The following is a 16,454-nucleotide window of genomic DNA, read 5'->3' as shown; positions in this document are numbered from 1 at the left end:
TTACTTCTCAATATGGATGCAACTTAATAAAAAGTTTGGCCTGGATGTTTCAAAGGGATACATAAAAGGTAAAAATTAGTGTGCCAAGTACTTTAGTAATGGCTGTTTTAGGAACAATTCTACCTTTTTTTTATCATTTGGCATGAAACTATATAATAAATTTTGGCCTTAGAAAACAGATGTGATCAAAATGGCGGCGTGAGGTGAGCCTCTGTAAATCTCCCATGGAATTTACAACTAATCGAACAACTGTAACTCCACAAAGGACTCACTGAAGAGCAGACAGGCAAGACAAAGAGGTCCGCTCTTGAAATCACCTAAAGGTGGGTGAATCACGTGAGCGGGGGAGGAGGGAACGGAGAAGTGCAGAGACTGTGCCGCGAGGGCACAGGATGCAGACCTAGATCAGTGCTCCGAGCTTACTGCATCCCAGAACTACTGCAGCTGCGGGAGAGGAAAGAACTCGGACTGCTAGGGCTCCGTTTATGGCCCACAGGGTTGAGGGGACAGCATATAACACAGCTGAAACCAACGCTCACAGCAGAGACCTCGGAGAAAAGACTGAGGAAAGAAGGTTGAAAATGGTGGTTTAAGCCTCACTGCCGAGCAGAGAACGGAAGACTTAGGCACTGAGACTAGCCACCCCCTCCCTACCCAGCCAGAGCTCACCCCACCCCCACCTGCCCGGTGGTAGAAGTGGAACAGTAGCAGTGTCAGATCAAAAGAACAGAATATTTCCTCTTCTGAGAACTATGGAATGCAGACACAGATTCGCAGCCCAACTAGTTCCGGCAAAGGAGAGGGAGATGTGGAAGTAGGACAGGCTGTGGTGGTGGTCGCCACCATTGCTCTGGGCCACTTCTCACAAATCACCCCGCCCCTGGCCCCACCTATCTGGGTGGATCCCTGCAGGAATAACAGAACTGCTGAAACATATAGGTTCTGAATCTGGTGCAGGAAGAGCTTTGGATCTTCAAAACCTCTCCACATCCCCACACGGACACTGCACCCTATGACCCAGGCGAACTATTAACAGAAGAGAAGCCCATCTCCCAGGGAATCACCCCATTGTGTGAGAAGCTGGAATCGTGCAGAGAAAACAAAGCACTACCGTGTGAGAGAGAAAAAAAGGCTGCAGTTGAAGAGAAAATAAAACATTCTACCAACAAGTACTGGAAAACAAAAGAAAGACCACTTCATATCAACCTGAAATTAGAGGAGAGATCAAAAGATACATAGAACCAAATGACAATGAAAATACATCCTACCAAAATTTTTGGGATGCAGCAAAAGCAGTTTTAAGAGGGAAATTTATATCATTACAGGCCTGTCTCAAGAAACAAGAAAAATCCCCAACAAATAAACCCATGTTACACCTTAAAGAACTAGAAAAAGAAGAACAAATGAAACCCTAGGTCAGCAGAAGAAAGGAAATAACAAAAATCAGAGCAGAACTAAATGAAATAGAGAACAAAAAGACAATAGAAAAAAACAATGTGACAAAGAGCTGGTTCTTTGAAAAGATTAACAAAATTGACAAACCCTTGGCTAGACTCATAAAGATAAAAAGAGAGAAGACACTAATTAACAAAATCAGAAATGAAAAAGGGGAAGTTATCACGGACACCACAGAAATACAAAGGATCATCCAAGAATACTTTGAAGGACTATATGCCACCAAATTCAATAACCTAAAAGAAGTGGACAAGTTCTTAGAAACATACACCCTTCATAAGCTGAACCATGAAGAACTGGAAAATCTAAACAGACCAATCACCAGTAACGAAATTGAACCAGTCATCCAAAAACTTCCCAAAAGCAAAAATCCTGGACCACATGGCTTCACTAGTGAATTCTACCAAACTTTCAAAGCGCATCAAATACCAATCCTGATCAAACTCTTCCAAAAAATTGAAGAATCGACAGTACTCCCTAACTCATTTTATGAGGCCAACATTACCCTGATACCAAAACCGGGTAAGGACAACACAAAAAAAGAAAACTCCAGACCAATGTCTCTGATGAATACAGATGCAAAAATCCTAAACAAAATTCTAGCAAATCGAATGCAACAATGCATTAAAAAGATTATTCATCACGACCAAGTGGGGTTCAAACCCGGGGCACAAGACACATAGACCAATGGAATAGAATTGAGAACCCAGAAATAAAACCACATAAATATGGATAGATAATTTTTGACAACGAAGCAAGAAACATACTATAGAGAAAAGACAGACTCTTCAATAAATGGTGCTGGCAGAATTGGATAGCCACGTGGAAAAGAATGTAACTGGACTGCTATCTGTCACCGTGTACCAAAATTAATTTAAAATGGATCAAAGACTTAAGCGTAAGACCTGACACAATAAACTGCATAGAAAAAAACATAGGTACTAAACTTATGGACCTTGGGTTCAAAAAGCTTTTTATGAACTTGACTCCAAAGGCAAGGGAAGTAAAAGCTAAAATAAACGAATGGGACTATATGAAACTTAAAAGCTTCTGCACAGCAAAAGAAATCATCGACAAAATAAAGAGGCAACCAACTGAATGGGAGAAGAGTTTTGCCAGAAGTGCCTCCGATAAGGGGCTAATATCCAAAATATACAAGGAACTCACACAACTCAACAAAAAAAAACAACCCAATTGAAAAATGGGTCGACACCCTGAAGAGATATTTCTCCAAAGAGGACATACAAATGGCAAATAGACATACGAAAAAATGCTCAACATCAATAATCATCAGAGAAATGCAAGTAAAAACCACAATGAGATATCACCTCACCCCAGTCAGAATGGCTATCATCAACAAGACAAATAGTAACAAGTGTTGGAGAGGCTGTGGAGAAAAAGGAACCCTCATACACTGTTGGTGGGAATGCAGACTGGTGCAGCCGTTATGGAAGACAGTGTGGAGGTTCCTCAAAAAATTACAAATAGAATTACCATATGACCCAGCAATCCCTCTCCTGGGTATCTACCCAAAAAATCTGAAAACATTTATACATAAAGACATGTGTGCTCCATTGTTCATTGCAGCTTTATTTATGGTGGCCAAGACATGGAAACAACCAAAATGTCCTTCAATAGATGAATGCATAAAGAAGTTGTGGTATATGTACACAATGGAATACTATTTGGCAGTAAGAAATGATGAAATAGGACCATTTGTGACAACTTGTATGGATCTTGAGATTATAATGCTAAGTGAAATAAGTGAGATGGAAAAAGCAGAGAACCATATGATTTCACTGATATGTGGTATATAAACCAAAAACAACAAAAGAACAAGACAAACAAATGAGAAACAAAACCTCATAGACACAGACAATAGTTTAGTGGTTACAAGAGGTTGAGTGGGGAGGGGGTTTGGAGATGAGGTTGAGGGGGATCAAATATATGGTGATGGAAGGAGAACTGACTCTGGGTGGTGAACACACAATGGGATTTATAGATGATGTAATACAGAATTGTACACCTGAAATCTATATAATTTTACTAACAATTGTCACCCCAAGAAATTTAAAAGAAAAAAGAAAAAAGAAAACAGATATGATTTTTACATGCCCCAGGGGTCAAATTGGAGCTTTTGAAGTATTAAAGTTTTTATTTTATACAGTTTAAAAATTACATTATTAGTAATTTATTACTTTAAATATTTGAGCTAATTAGTTACTGTTTTTCAGTTGAATCTAAAACAACAACAACAATAACAACAACAAAACCTCATTGACAAAATATGCCTAGTGGAAACTTGTGTAATAAAGGTAGGAAATGGCAAATAAATACTTTAGTTATTAGTTTTAATTGTGGAAACTTGATAATGTTACAATTAAAGTGACCATTAAAAGCTGCAGCCATCATTCATGCTGCTTTCCTAGTTATCATGCTATATAGGATTCTTCTTATGAATCAGTCTAGATGTTGATTATTTTGTAAGTATTTTTCTGTTTCATATCATTGAAATATTAGTGAAATTATAAGCCATTTTCTTATTGCATTTCACTTGCTTGTTAATTAGTTATTACTTTAAACAGAAAATACACCAGAACTTCTCTGTAGCACTTTTTACTACAAAGCAAAATTCCATTTAGGATGGGTCCATCTGAGGTCTATACCATGGCAGTTTATTTACTATAGTATCAAAAGGCAACACCACCTCTAAGGCAGTTTCACAGCATAGTCCCTCAGAGCACATTATATCAATAAGACTCTGATGTATTTATTTTAGTAGTTTTAAATAACTGTAAAATTATGGTTATTATATATTTACTTCATCAGTTATTGAATTAAAAATGATTATAATTATGTGATTTGAAGAGGGTTAAATAATCAAACTAAAGCATTTTATTTTATTGCAGTAGATGGCCACTTCCACACTTTATTACTGTATGGCACAAGAAAGAAGTAATGTTGGATATGTTAGAATTGAAATAAGGAATAAAAATGCATTGACATTTGTTTAATAATTATCTTTACAGAATACTAGTTTATTGACATTTCTAACAGAATTTTTTGAAGAATTCAGAAATGTTTGTATTGGTCACAGATCTATCATGATTGATTTTCTGATTCATTTAAACATAAATGGAACCCTAAATGTATATTACCGATGCAAACTGTGGATAAAGTTGAAGAAAACAAACAAAAAAAAACAAAAACAAAAAATGCTTCAGAAAATGGCAGTTTCACAGCTTCTTTTATACATTAGAATTAAAGGAGGAGACATAAGAAGGGTTACATGAAATCCACTTGTGGTAGATTAAGAGGGTGGGAGAAAGCAAAGTGGGGAAATCTCAGGGGTTAGATAAAGAGTAAAATGGAGAGACACATACTTCTTTTACATGGGTGGACACAAGATAGTTAACAATTAACATTTTATAGCACATGGGTATAGTATTCAGGGAACAAGGTTACAATGAAGGGTTCTGTAGTGTGGTGCTCTGGTGTGGGGGTTTGGGCCCTGAGGGGTCCGGAAAAAGGGATTACTCTAATATTCCAAGGGTATGTTATCTTAGATGCAAAAAGACAATAGACAGGCTCACTCAAGGTACAAATTGACCTTTGTCAAGGAAGTTACAGGCCAAGGATGTGACTATCAGCTATGACCCGCTTTTAGTTAGGAATTTTTATGTTCAGACTATTTTATGTGGCTAAATTTGGTATCTGAGTTTGTAAGGTCTGACATGCTGGCCTCCCCTGTGCTTATCAGGTGTAGTATATGGTCCCTTTTTCATCTACACTTCCCCCTTTTGGTCATAAATCAATCCAAAGGATGCATTGATGATCAACCTTTTGGTTGGATAATGTGGTCCCACGGTGCTAGGAAGGTTCATTCCTAGGAAGTGTTAGTGTCATCCTGTGTCTTGCTGAAATGGTGGAACACTGGGGATGGGGCAACACCATAACCTTGGATAGCAGTTAAAACCAATTTTTTGTTTTTTCAAAAGGAAAAGCAAGTAAATGAGAGGCAGTCAGGTCTTGGGGGCCTTCACTAAGTAAAAAAACACGCTGGATCATTTCTAGCCTATAAACTATTATGATCCAAGTTTTGCTATCTGTCTTACTTTTTTGTATTTTTCATCTAATTTAACAGTTATTTATAGTTTGAGGGCACATCATATACCTCTTCACAATTTGAACATGAGATGAGTTCCCATTCACTGTTGTTGTTGTTATTATTATTATTATTTTAATATGGCCTATCTACTTTCCATTGGAAACACTCAAGTGCCATTCATTGTTAATCTGATTTCTACTAGTTGTGCAACTGGGAGCTGTAACTTTAAGGTTCAATAGGGGCTAAGGCTGTAAGAATACAATGAAGTAAATTACAATTACTATCTAAAACATTTCTAGAGGACAAAAGAACAATAAGAGTTTCATAAGTAAATTTCCTGTGCCTCAGCAGCCACTATAGAGAGCCATTTTTTTTTAAATAGCCACTTTAGCTTCCATCTGAATTAATATAGTTAGTAGTCTTTGTTGAGTTAGGGGGTCAGCATAATTGCGTTCTACTATTTATATATAAAATTCCTTTCTCAATATTTTTTCTACTAACCTTCTACAACTTGTCTTTTCAGTTTGTCTCCTTTTCCTCATTAAGAAATAACAAACTTCTTAGGATAAACTACTTCCTTTTAAGTACCTCCCAAAATACATGCACATCCCTTTCCTTACTTTTACAATAACATTCCTTCTAAATTTCAAAAGAGAATCCATAAAAATAGTATTATTGATAATATAAAAGTTATATAGCTTCAGCAGTTATTAACAGTTGTACTATATAAATACAGGGTTTGAGAAGAGCCTAAAAAACAAGTATAATTGTCATTATGACTAATATTATTAGCAGACAGATAAACACAATCAAGCACATGGTTATTTTAAGTTCAATATCAATTATGCAGGTATACAGGCCTTCTCCATGTCTTGGGATAGCTGTTTACCCCTGATGTTGGTGGCTTCTTATCCTTGAGGAGTCTTTGATGTCCACTGATATGCCCCCGCCAATGAGATTGGAGAGTCTTTAATTGATGTCTTGTCCCATGGACAAAATCTCCTGGTTGTGAGTCATGGTCTTCGAAGTCTTCATCTCCCAGAAGCACATTGAAGTGAATCAGTTATTAATTTATCAATTTATTTAAGCTTGTTGATAAGTCCTTGATAATAATGTAGAAAGTCTCCTTTTAGTAAGGTTGGTTCATATGTCCCTTCATCCAGATGCATAGGGTTAACAATAACTAATGAGGAGAAAGGCTATGTTTACCCAAAGGAGTATAAGGAGAGCTTTTGGCCCAGTGAGATTAAAAGCTCTGAAAATTTACCTAGTTTAGTTTTAATTGTAACATTTGTACATTCCACCAATCTAGAGTACTGGGGTGATAAGCACAGTGAAAATGCTATAAAATAAGCCAAATATTACAAATAGATTGCTTTATTGGCCCAGTGAAATGAGTCCCTCAGTCACTATGTAACTGACAGGGAATTCCCCATTGGGGATTATTTTTTCCAATAACAACTTACATACCGTTAAGTCTTTTGCTCTCCTACAAGGGAATGTCTCAACCCAGTGAGATAACATACAAATCATGATTAACACATATTTGTATCCTTGAGATGATGGCATTTGGATAAAATCCAATTACCATATCACAAATGGGCCTAAAGGAAGTGGGAAATGTCCTTGGAACCCATGGAGTGATTTTCCAGGGTTATATCTTAGACAGATAGAACATCCGCTAACAAATTATGAGCTACAGTAGAAGAACGCTTCAAATAATATTCTTTATGAAATCACCTTTTCAAGGCCCCCAGTGTGTTAGCTCATGTACATGTTTAAGTATAAATAAGATAGGTTTCTGATTAGGTCCAAGCTATATCTGTTTGGGTCAAAGTTTCCCCCTTTTTGTTGTCATATTTTTTTCTTCTTCAGCAGCTGTCCATTGGAACAATAAGAGTCTTTTATTGACTGAATAGGGAGAATAAACATTCTCAGGTCTGGATAATTTGGCTGTTTGTTGCTGCTGGTCTAGCTGCACTAGCAGCTAAATTATTAATATTTTATTTTGCTCCCATGGTGGCAGCTTTAGAATGTCCTGGAATTGTTTATAATTGCCAATTGTTCCGGTTGCTATATGACATCCAATAATTCCGCAACCTGTTTTCCATCTTTATGGGCTGCCCTGAGGAAGTTAAGAAGCCTCACTGCTTCAACAACATTTTGAAGTTGTGAGCTACACCAAAGGTATAGCAACTATCAGTATAAATATTGGCTATTTGATCTTTGGCTCATTGACAAGCTCCTGTCGGAATAATGAATTCAGTTTGTTGGGCAGATCTTCCTCGGGTAAATAAGAACCTTTAATTTATGCTTACCATGGAAGTTATTACATATCCAGATTGGTAATGTCACTATTCATCTTTCAGTTAAGAGTCAACATTATCAATAAGGGTTTCCTGCAAATCATTCCTAGGAACAAGAAAGTGGTCAGTAAGCAAAACACAATTGTGGATGTCTTCATCCCGTAAAGAGGGTAATAAAGTTGCTGGGTTAAGACTGCTGCATCAAGTTAAAGTAATATTAGGTGCAGAAAGTAAGAGTACTTCATAAGTCCCAGTCGAGTGACAGAAGTGTTGAGTGTGATGAGAGTTCAGTGGAGATACAACAGAATGAGGAACATAAATAAAGGATCACCTATAGCTGTTTATTTTGTTTTCTTGCATAACATGACTGTAACAAAGATGACTGTCATGCAGGGAGAGAACCCTTTAACTACTGAGTTTAATTGTCTAGAGCTTCTTCAGCTTGTTTCCTTTTGGAATTCCATTGAATTGGATCAGGTTGATCTGATTTTAATAAGATATATAGAGGCTGGGTCTTAACGAAAAGCTTGGAACCTAATTGTGACAGTATCTAGTTAGACCCAGGAATCTTCTAAGTTGTTTTTTGTTTTGTTTTCTTTTTGGAAGATAAAAGGATACAATAGTATAATACTGATATTTCTTTCTTTTTTTTATTAGTTTCAGGTGTACAAAACAATGTAATAGTTAGACATTTACACCCCTCACAAAGTGATAACCCTCATCCCCCAATCTACTACCCCTCTGACATCATATATAGCTGTTACAATTCCATTGACTCTATTCCCTATGAATACTGATATTTCTTTATTCACATAAGTATGCATACCTGTATACTTACTAACCTTTTTGAAGTTTATTTTCTCTCTTTTATATTGCGGTATAATAGACATAATATTAGTTGCAGGTGTACACCGTAATGATTCAATATTTGTATACACTGTGAAATGAATAGTGCTTTATACATTTTGGAAGCCTAGTTGCCTTCTGTCACCATATAAAATTATAAACGTTTTCTCCCTTGTAATGAGAACTTTCAAGATTTATTCTCTTAGTCACTTTCAAATATGCAATAGAATTTTATTGACTATAGTCAACATGCAAGTGCATTACATGCCTATGACTTATTTGTTTCATAACTAGAAGTTTGTACCTCTTGACTCCTTCACACAGCTCACACACTCCCAACCCCCCTACCCTCAGGCAACCACAAATATATTCTCTGTATCTATGAATTTGATTCTGTTTTGTTTGTTTTGTGTTTTAGATTCCTCATATAAGTGAAATCATATGGTATTTGTTTTTCTCTGTCTGACTTATTTCACTTAGCATAATATCCTCTAGCTCCATCCACGTTGTTGCAAATTACAAGATTTCATTCTTGTTTTGGCTAGCAGTATTCATATATTACATATATGTGATATATATGTATTACATTTTCTTCATTCATCTATTGATGCACACTCAGGTTGGCCATTGTAAATAATGCTGCAATGAACATAGGGTTGCACGTATCTTTTCAAATTAGTATTTTTGTCTTCTTCAGATAAATATCCCAAAGTGGAATTACTGGATCATATGGTAGTTTTATTTTTAATTTTGCGAGGAAATCTATACAGTTTTCCATAGTAACTTTACCAATTTATATTGCCACCAAAAAATGCACATCCTCACTAATTGTTGTTATTTCTTGTCTTTTTTATTGTAACCATTCTGACAGGTGTGAGGTTATATCACATTTTGGTTTTTATTTGCATTTCCCTGATAATTGGTGATGCTGAACATTATTTCATGTGTTTGTTGGCCATCTGTATGTTTGGAAAAATGTCTATTCAGATCCTCTGCACATTTTAATTTATTCTTTCTTTTTGCTATTGAGTTGCATGAATTCTTTATACATTTTGGAGATTAACTGCTTATCAGAAATCTGGTTTGGAAATATTTTTTTACCATTCAGTAGGTTGTCTTTCATTCTGTTGGTTTCCTTTGCTGTGGTGAAGCTATTTAGTTTGACGTAGTCCCACTTGTTTATTTTTGCTTTTGCTGCCTTTGCTTTATAGAATCAGATCCAAAAAATCATTGCCAAAGCTGATGTTAAGTTAAGATAAAGACATAATCAGAATGGCGGTGTGAGGTGAGCCTTTGTGGGGCTCCCCTGGAGTTTACAACTGGTCGAGCAACAGTAGCTCCACGGGGGACTCCCTGCAGAGCGGACGGGCAGGACGAGGAGGCCCACTGCTGAATTCACCTAAAGTGTACATGGAACATTCTCAAGGATAGACCATATATTGGGACATAAAATCAGCTTCAGCAAATTTAAGAAGATTAAAATCATACCAAGCATATTCTATGATCACAAGGCTTTGAAATTGGATATCAACTGCAAAAGGAAAGCAGGAAAAAACACAAATATATGGAGATTAAACAACATACTTTTAAAGAACAACCGGGTCAAAGAAGAAATTAGAGGAGAGATCAAAAGATACATAGAAACAAATGACAATGAATATATATCCTACCAAAATTTCTGGGATGCAGCGAAAGCAGTTTTAAGCGGGAAATTTATATCATTACAGGCCTATCTCAAGAAAGAAGAAAAATCCCAAATAAATAACTTCATGTTACACCTTAAAGAAGTAGAAAAAGAAGAACAAATGAAACCCAAGGTCAGCAGAAGAAAGGAAATAACAAAAATCAGAGCAGAACTAAATGAAATAGAGAATAAAAAGACAATAGAAAAATTAATGTGACAAAGAGCTGGTTCATTGAAAAGATTAACAAGATTAACAAACCCTTGGCTAGACTCACTAACATAAAAAGAGAGAAGACACTAATTAACAAAATCAGAAATGAAGAAGGACAAATTATCACGGATACCACAGAAATACTGAGGATCATCCAAGAATACTATGAAGGACTATATGCCGCCAAATTCAATAACCTAGAAGAGATGGACAGGTTCTTGGAAACATATAGCCTTCCAAGGCTGAACCATGAAGAACTGGAAAGTCTAAACAGACTGATCACCAGTAGCGAAATTGAATCATTCATCCAGAACCTTCCCAAAAGCAGAAGTCCGGGACCAGATGGCTTCACTGGTGAATTCTACCAAACCTTCAAAGAGGATCTAGTACCAGTCCTGCTCAAACTCTTTCAAAAAATTGAAGAAGAGACAGTACTCCCTGGCTCATTTTGTGAGGCCAACATTGCCCTGATACCAAAACCTGGTGGGGACAACACAAGGGGAGAAAACTACAGACCAATATCTCTGATGAATGCAGATGCAGAAATCCTGGGCAGGATTCTAGCAGATCGAATACAGCAATGCATTGAGGAGATTGTTCATCGCGACCAGGTGGGGTTCATCCCTGGGGCACGGGGATGGTTCAGCATCCGCGAGTCCATCAGTGTGATCCATCACATGGACAAGATAGGGGATGGAAATCATATGATTGTATCAATTGATGCAGAAGAAACATTTGACAAGATACAACATCCATTTATGATTGAAACACTTAATAAAATAGGTATAGAAGGAAAATACCTTAACATAATGAAGGCCATATATGACAAGCCCTCAGCTAATCTCATAATTAATGGTGAAAAACTGAAGTCCTTTGCTCTACGTTCAGGAACATGACAGGGCTGTCGCCTATCACCTCTGCTTTTCAACATAGTGTTGGAAGTCCTTGCCAGAGCAATCAGGAAAGAGAAAGAAATAAAAGGCATCCAAATTGGGAATGAAGAAGTTAAATTATCACTCTTTGCAGATGACATGATGCTATGTGTGGAAGACCCTGAGGACTCCACCAAAGGGCTGTTGGAAGCAATCAGTGAATACAGTGAAGTTGCTGGCTGCAGAATCGACGTGCAGGGGTCCATTGCATTCCTGTGTACTAGCAGTGAAATCTCAGAAGGGGGGATACAAAGGACAATTCCTTTTGCGACTGCAGTGGGGGGAATGAAATGCCTAGGAGTGGATTTGACCAGGGGTGTGAAGGACCTGTATGCTGAGAACTGTAAGACATTTTTGAAAGAAATTGAGGAGGACACAAAAAAGTGGGAAGACGATACGTGCTCGTGGATTGGAAGAATCAACATAGTTGGGGTGGCCATATTACCCAAAGCAATACTCAGATTTGGTGCAGTCCCCACCAGAATCCCAATGGCATTTTTTGAAGAAATGGAACAGGAAATCATCAGATTTGTTTGGAACCACAGGAGACCCCGAATGGCCAAAGCAATCTTAAGAAAAAAGAACAATACTGGAGGTATCTCGCTGCCTGACTTTGGCTTGTGCTGCAGGGCTGCAGTGGTCAGAGTGGCATGGTATTGGCGGAAAGGCGGACACGTGGACCAATGGAATGGAATTGAGAACCCAGGAGTGAAACCACATAAATATGAACAGATAATTTTTGACAAAGAAGCTAGAAGCATGGAATGGAGGAAGGACAGCCTCTTCAGTGGATGGTGCTGGGAGAATTGGATGGCCACGTGCGGGAGAATGGGACTGGACTGCTATCTGTCACCATGTACCAAAATTAATTCAAAGTGGATCAAAGACTTGAGCATAAGACCTGACACAATAAACTGCATAGGAGAAAACATAGGTGCTAAACTTGCGGACCTTGGGTTCAAGGAGCATTTTGTGGGTTTGACTCCAAAGGCAATGGAAATAAAAGCTAAAATAAATGAATGGGACTATATGAAGCTTGGAAGCTTCTGCACAGCAAAAGAAACCATCGACAAAATAAAGAGGCAACCAACTGAATGGGAGAAGATTTTTACAAGGAGTGCCTCTGATGAGGAGCTAGTGTCCAAAATATACAGGGAACTTATGAAACTCAACAACAGAAAAACAAACAACCCAATTAAAATGGGCAGGGTACCTGGAGAGACATTTCTCCGGGGAGGACATACAGATGGCAAATGGACATATGAAGGTATGCTCAACATCACTAATCATCAGAGAAATGCAAATGGAAACCACAATGGGATGTCGCCTCACCCCAGTCAGAGTGGCTATCATCAACAAGACAAATAGTAACAAGTGTTGGAGAGGCTGTGGAGAAAAAGGAACCCTCATACACTGTTGGTGGGAATGCAGACTGGTGCAGCCATTATGGAAGGCAGTGTGGAGGTTACTAAAAAAATTACGAACAGAATTATCATATGACCCAGCAATCCCTCTCCTGGGTATCTACCCCCAAAATCTGAAAACATTTATACATAAAGACACGTGTGCTCCAATGTTCATTGCGGCTTTGTTTGCGGTGGCCAAGACATGGAGGCAACCAGAGTGTCCTTCGATAGATGGATGAATGGAGAAGTTGTTGTATATATATGCAATGGAATACTATTCAGCGATAAGAAGAGATGGTATGGGAGCATTTGTGACAACATGGATGGATCTTGAGAGTGTGATGCTGGGCGAAGTGGGTCGAACAGAGGAGGCAGAGAGCCACGTGATTTCACTAATATGTGATATATAAACCAAAAACAACAAAAGAACAATACAAACAAATGAGAAACAAAAACTCATGGATACAGACAGTGGTTTGGTGGTTGCTGGAAGGTGGGGGGGTGGGGGGTGGTAGATCAGGGTAAGGGGTATCAAATATATGGTGATGGAGGGAGAGCTGGCTCTGGGTGGTGAATGCACAGTGGGATTTATAGATGATGTAATACAGAGTTGTACACCTGAAATCTATGTAATTTTACTAACAATTGTCACCCCAATAAATTTAAAAAATAAAAAATTAAAAAAAAGGAAAGAAAAAAAAAGATAAGAAAGGAATAAGCTTTCAGCTTTTCACCATTATGTGTGATATCAACTCTGGGTTTGTGTTATATGGCCTTTATTATATTGACGAATATTTTCTTTATGCACACTTTACTGGGAGTTGTTTTTTTTTTATCATGAATGGATGTTGAACTTTCTCAAATGCTTTTTCTGTTTCTATTGAGATGATAGTATACTTTTTTATCCTTCGTTCTGTTAATGAGGTCTATCATGTTGATCAATTTATGAATATTGAAAAATAATTGCAACTCTGGAATACATTCCACTTGATCATGAAGTATGGTCCTTTTGTGTATTGTTAAATATGGTTTGCTAATACTTTGGTGAGGATTTTTGTATCTATTCTTATCAAAGATATTAGCCTGTAATTTTCTTTTGTGTAGTGTCCTTGTCTGGTTTTGGTATCACAGTAATGCTGTCCTGATTAAGTGAGTTTGGAAGCATTCCCTCCTCTTCAGTTTTTTTTGGAAGAGTTTGAGAAAGGTAGGTATTAAATCATTTTTGAATGTTTGGTAGAATTCACGAATGAAACCATCTGGTTTTGCACTTTCATTTTTTGATTACTAATTTAATCTCTTTACGAGTAATCAGTCTAACTAGTTTTGTATTTCTTCATGATTCAGTCTTAGAAAAATGTGTATTTCTAGAAATGCATGCATTTCTTTCAGGTTGTGTAATTTTCTGGTATATAATTCATAGTAGTCTCTTGTGATCTTTAGTATTTCTGTGTTATCAGTTGTAACTTCTCTTTCATTTCTGGTTTTATTCATTGGAGCCCTCTTTTTTTTTCTTAATGGGTCTAAGTAAAGTTTTGTTAGTTTGAGATTTCTTCAAAAATATGTACAAATATCTAATAACCACATGAAAATATGCACAACGTCGTTAGATTTTGGTGATATGCTGCATACTCTTTGAAAATATTTTTAAAAATCTTCGAATTGTATAGTTTCAAGGGGGTGTATTATTGTATGGTATGTGAAGTAATATTAATAAATCTGTAAAAAGAATGAATGAGAAGAAATTTACCTTGTGCAAGAATCCTAGGATAATCTCTGTCAAGGGAAATAGTCCCTCTGTAGTGGAGATTGGAGGTAGAACCCATTTTATTTAAATACTTGAGGGAGGGCAATCAAGGTAATTCAGTAAGTGGGGATTTTCTTAAAAGGGTATGAGCCTGGGAAATCTTACTGAATTTGAGATGGGCGTAAATAATTATACCTGAAATCAGTCCCTTAGAATATCATTGCTGGCACAATTTGACATTTGAAAATATTTGAAATTGATTTCTAATTATGTTCAGATAAGAGGTGTCAGGTGTTGTGTTTACCACCACACTAAACACAGTGCCAAAGTCTTCCATCTTCATTGCCCTATTCAAGGCGTATTTCTGCCTTTCAGGGTGAAGGACTTAGAGATACCAAAGCTGGTTTGTTTTGTTTTTTAATTGTGCAAAAATTTTTTTTTGCACAAATTTGTTTTTAATTGTGCAAAAATTTTTAAGAATGATTTTAAGAATAAAACACTCCTAGTAATCATCTCTCAGTGATCATATTATAAGGTATAAAAAATGTCTACTCACTATATTGTACATTGAAACTAATGTAACCAATGTAATATTGCATACTTAAATTATTTTTTTTGTAAGATGCAGGGACATACATTCCAAGAAAAAAGAAATTTTCTTATTACTCCTACTAAGGTTTTATGTTGTTTATTATCATCCAGGTGATCAAACATAGGGCAACCTGCCTACTCCCACCTTCCCTGTGTTTTCACTTAATAAATCATTTGGCCTATTAAAACACTCCTGGGGTATACTACAATAAAGCACATTTTTGAGAACAACTTTTTTTCATCACCTCCCAATGATGAAACTTCATGTGATGTCCTTCTGACTTAAAGTAGCCTTCACTGAGTATTTAACCTATATCATTTAGAGAAGGGGAACTAGCACAAGTTCTGAGTATCTCCCTCTAACTTCAATTCAACTCTTTGTAAAGCTATAAAAAATAAAGCAGTTTTCCCCTGACAGGCAAACCTGAATTAAAGTCTGCTCACCATATAACCAAAATTATATTTGAAAATAGAGCCACTTCAAATGTTTCTTCATGTACAGCATAAAATATATATCTAAAACCTTTTATCAGTAATAAGTACAAGCAGCTAGGGCAATCACTGTCATTACCAAACCTACAATCCTTGAATCATTCCTCCCATGATGTCCACAAAAACCATTTACCAGTGCATACTGAGTGTTTCTGTCTCTATATGCAGGCATTTTAATTCAAACAAGATTAATAGATCATAAGAGAAGAAGATGTATGAGTATGGCCCTTTCCTGTGAGTGTATGATGTAATACCCACCTGGATTGTGTCTTTGTCATTTTGTTTGATGATGGAATACTTAATAGCCCTGCAAAACAAATTTAGATTTTAGGGTTTTTATATAAAGATAACTAAATGAAAGAAAACAATCATGTATTATACTTAAAATCACATTCCATGCAATAGTTCTATTTGCTCATCTAGGTTATTAATTAGATAAGTAACCCCTAGTTATTTTTTTCCCAGTAATGATTGTAGTGGGAATAGAGTGAAAGTTAAAATTTTCAATTAACCTTCTTCCTAAAAGAAAACATCTAAAAATGTAGTGTATTCAAGTAAATAATTTAATTTTCGTTTTTCTAGCTTTTCTTGTTGTTGTTGTTCATTATCTAAACACAATACCAGAAATAAAAAACACATTAGGACTGAATACCAACTAGTTGGCATTTCCACCTGCAGC

The sequence above is a fragment of the Rhinolophus sinicus genome, chromosome X, assembly GCF_036562045.2.
Source record: "Rhinolophus sinicus isolate RSC01 chromosome X, ASM3656204v1, whole genome shotgun sequence".
NCBI lineage: Eukaryota > Metazoa > Chordata > Mammalia > Chiroptera > Rhinolophidae > Rhinolophus > Rhinolophus sinicus.
This window is presented reverse-complemented; position numbering follows the sequence as displayed.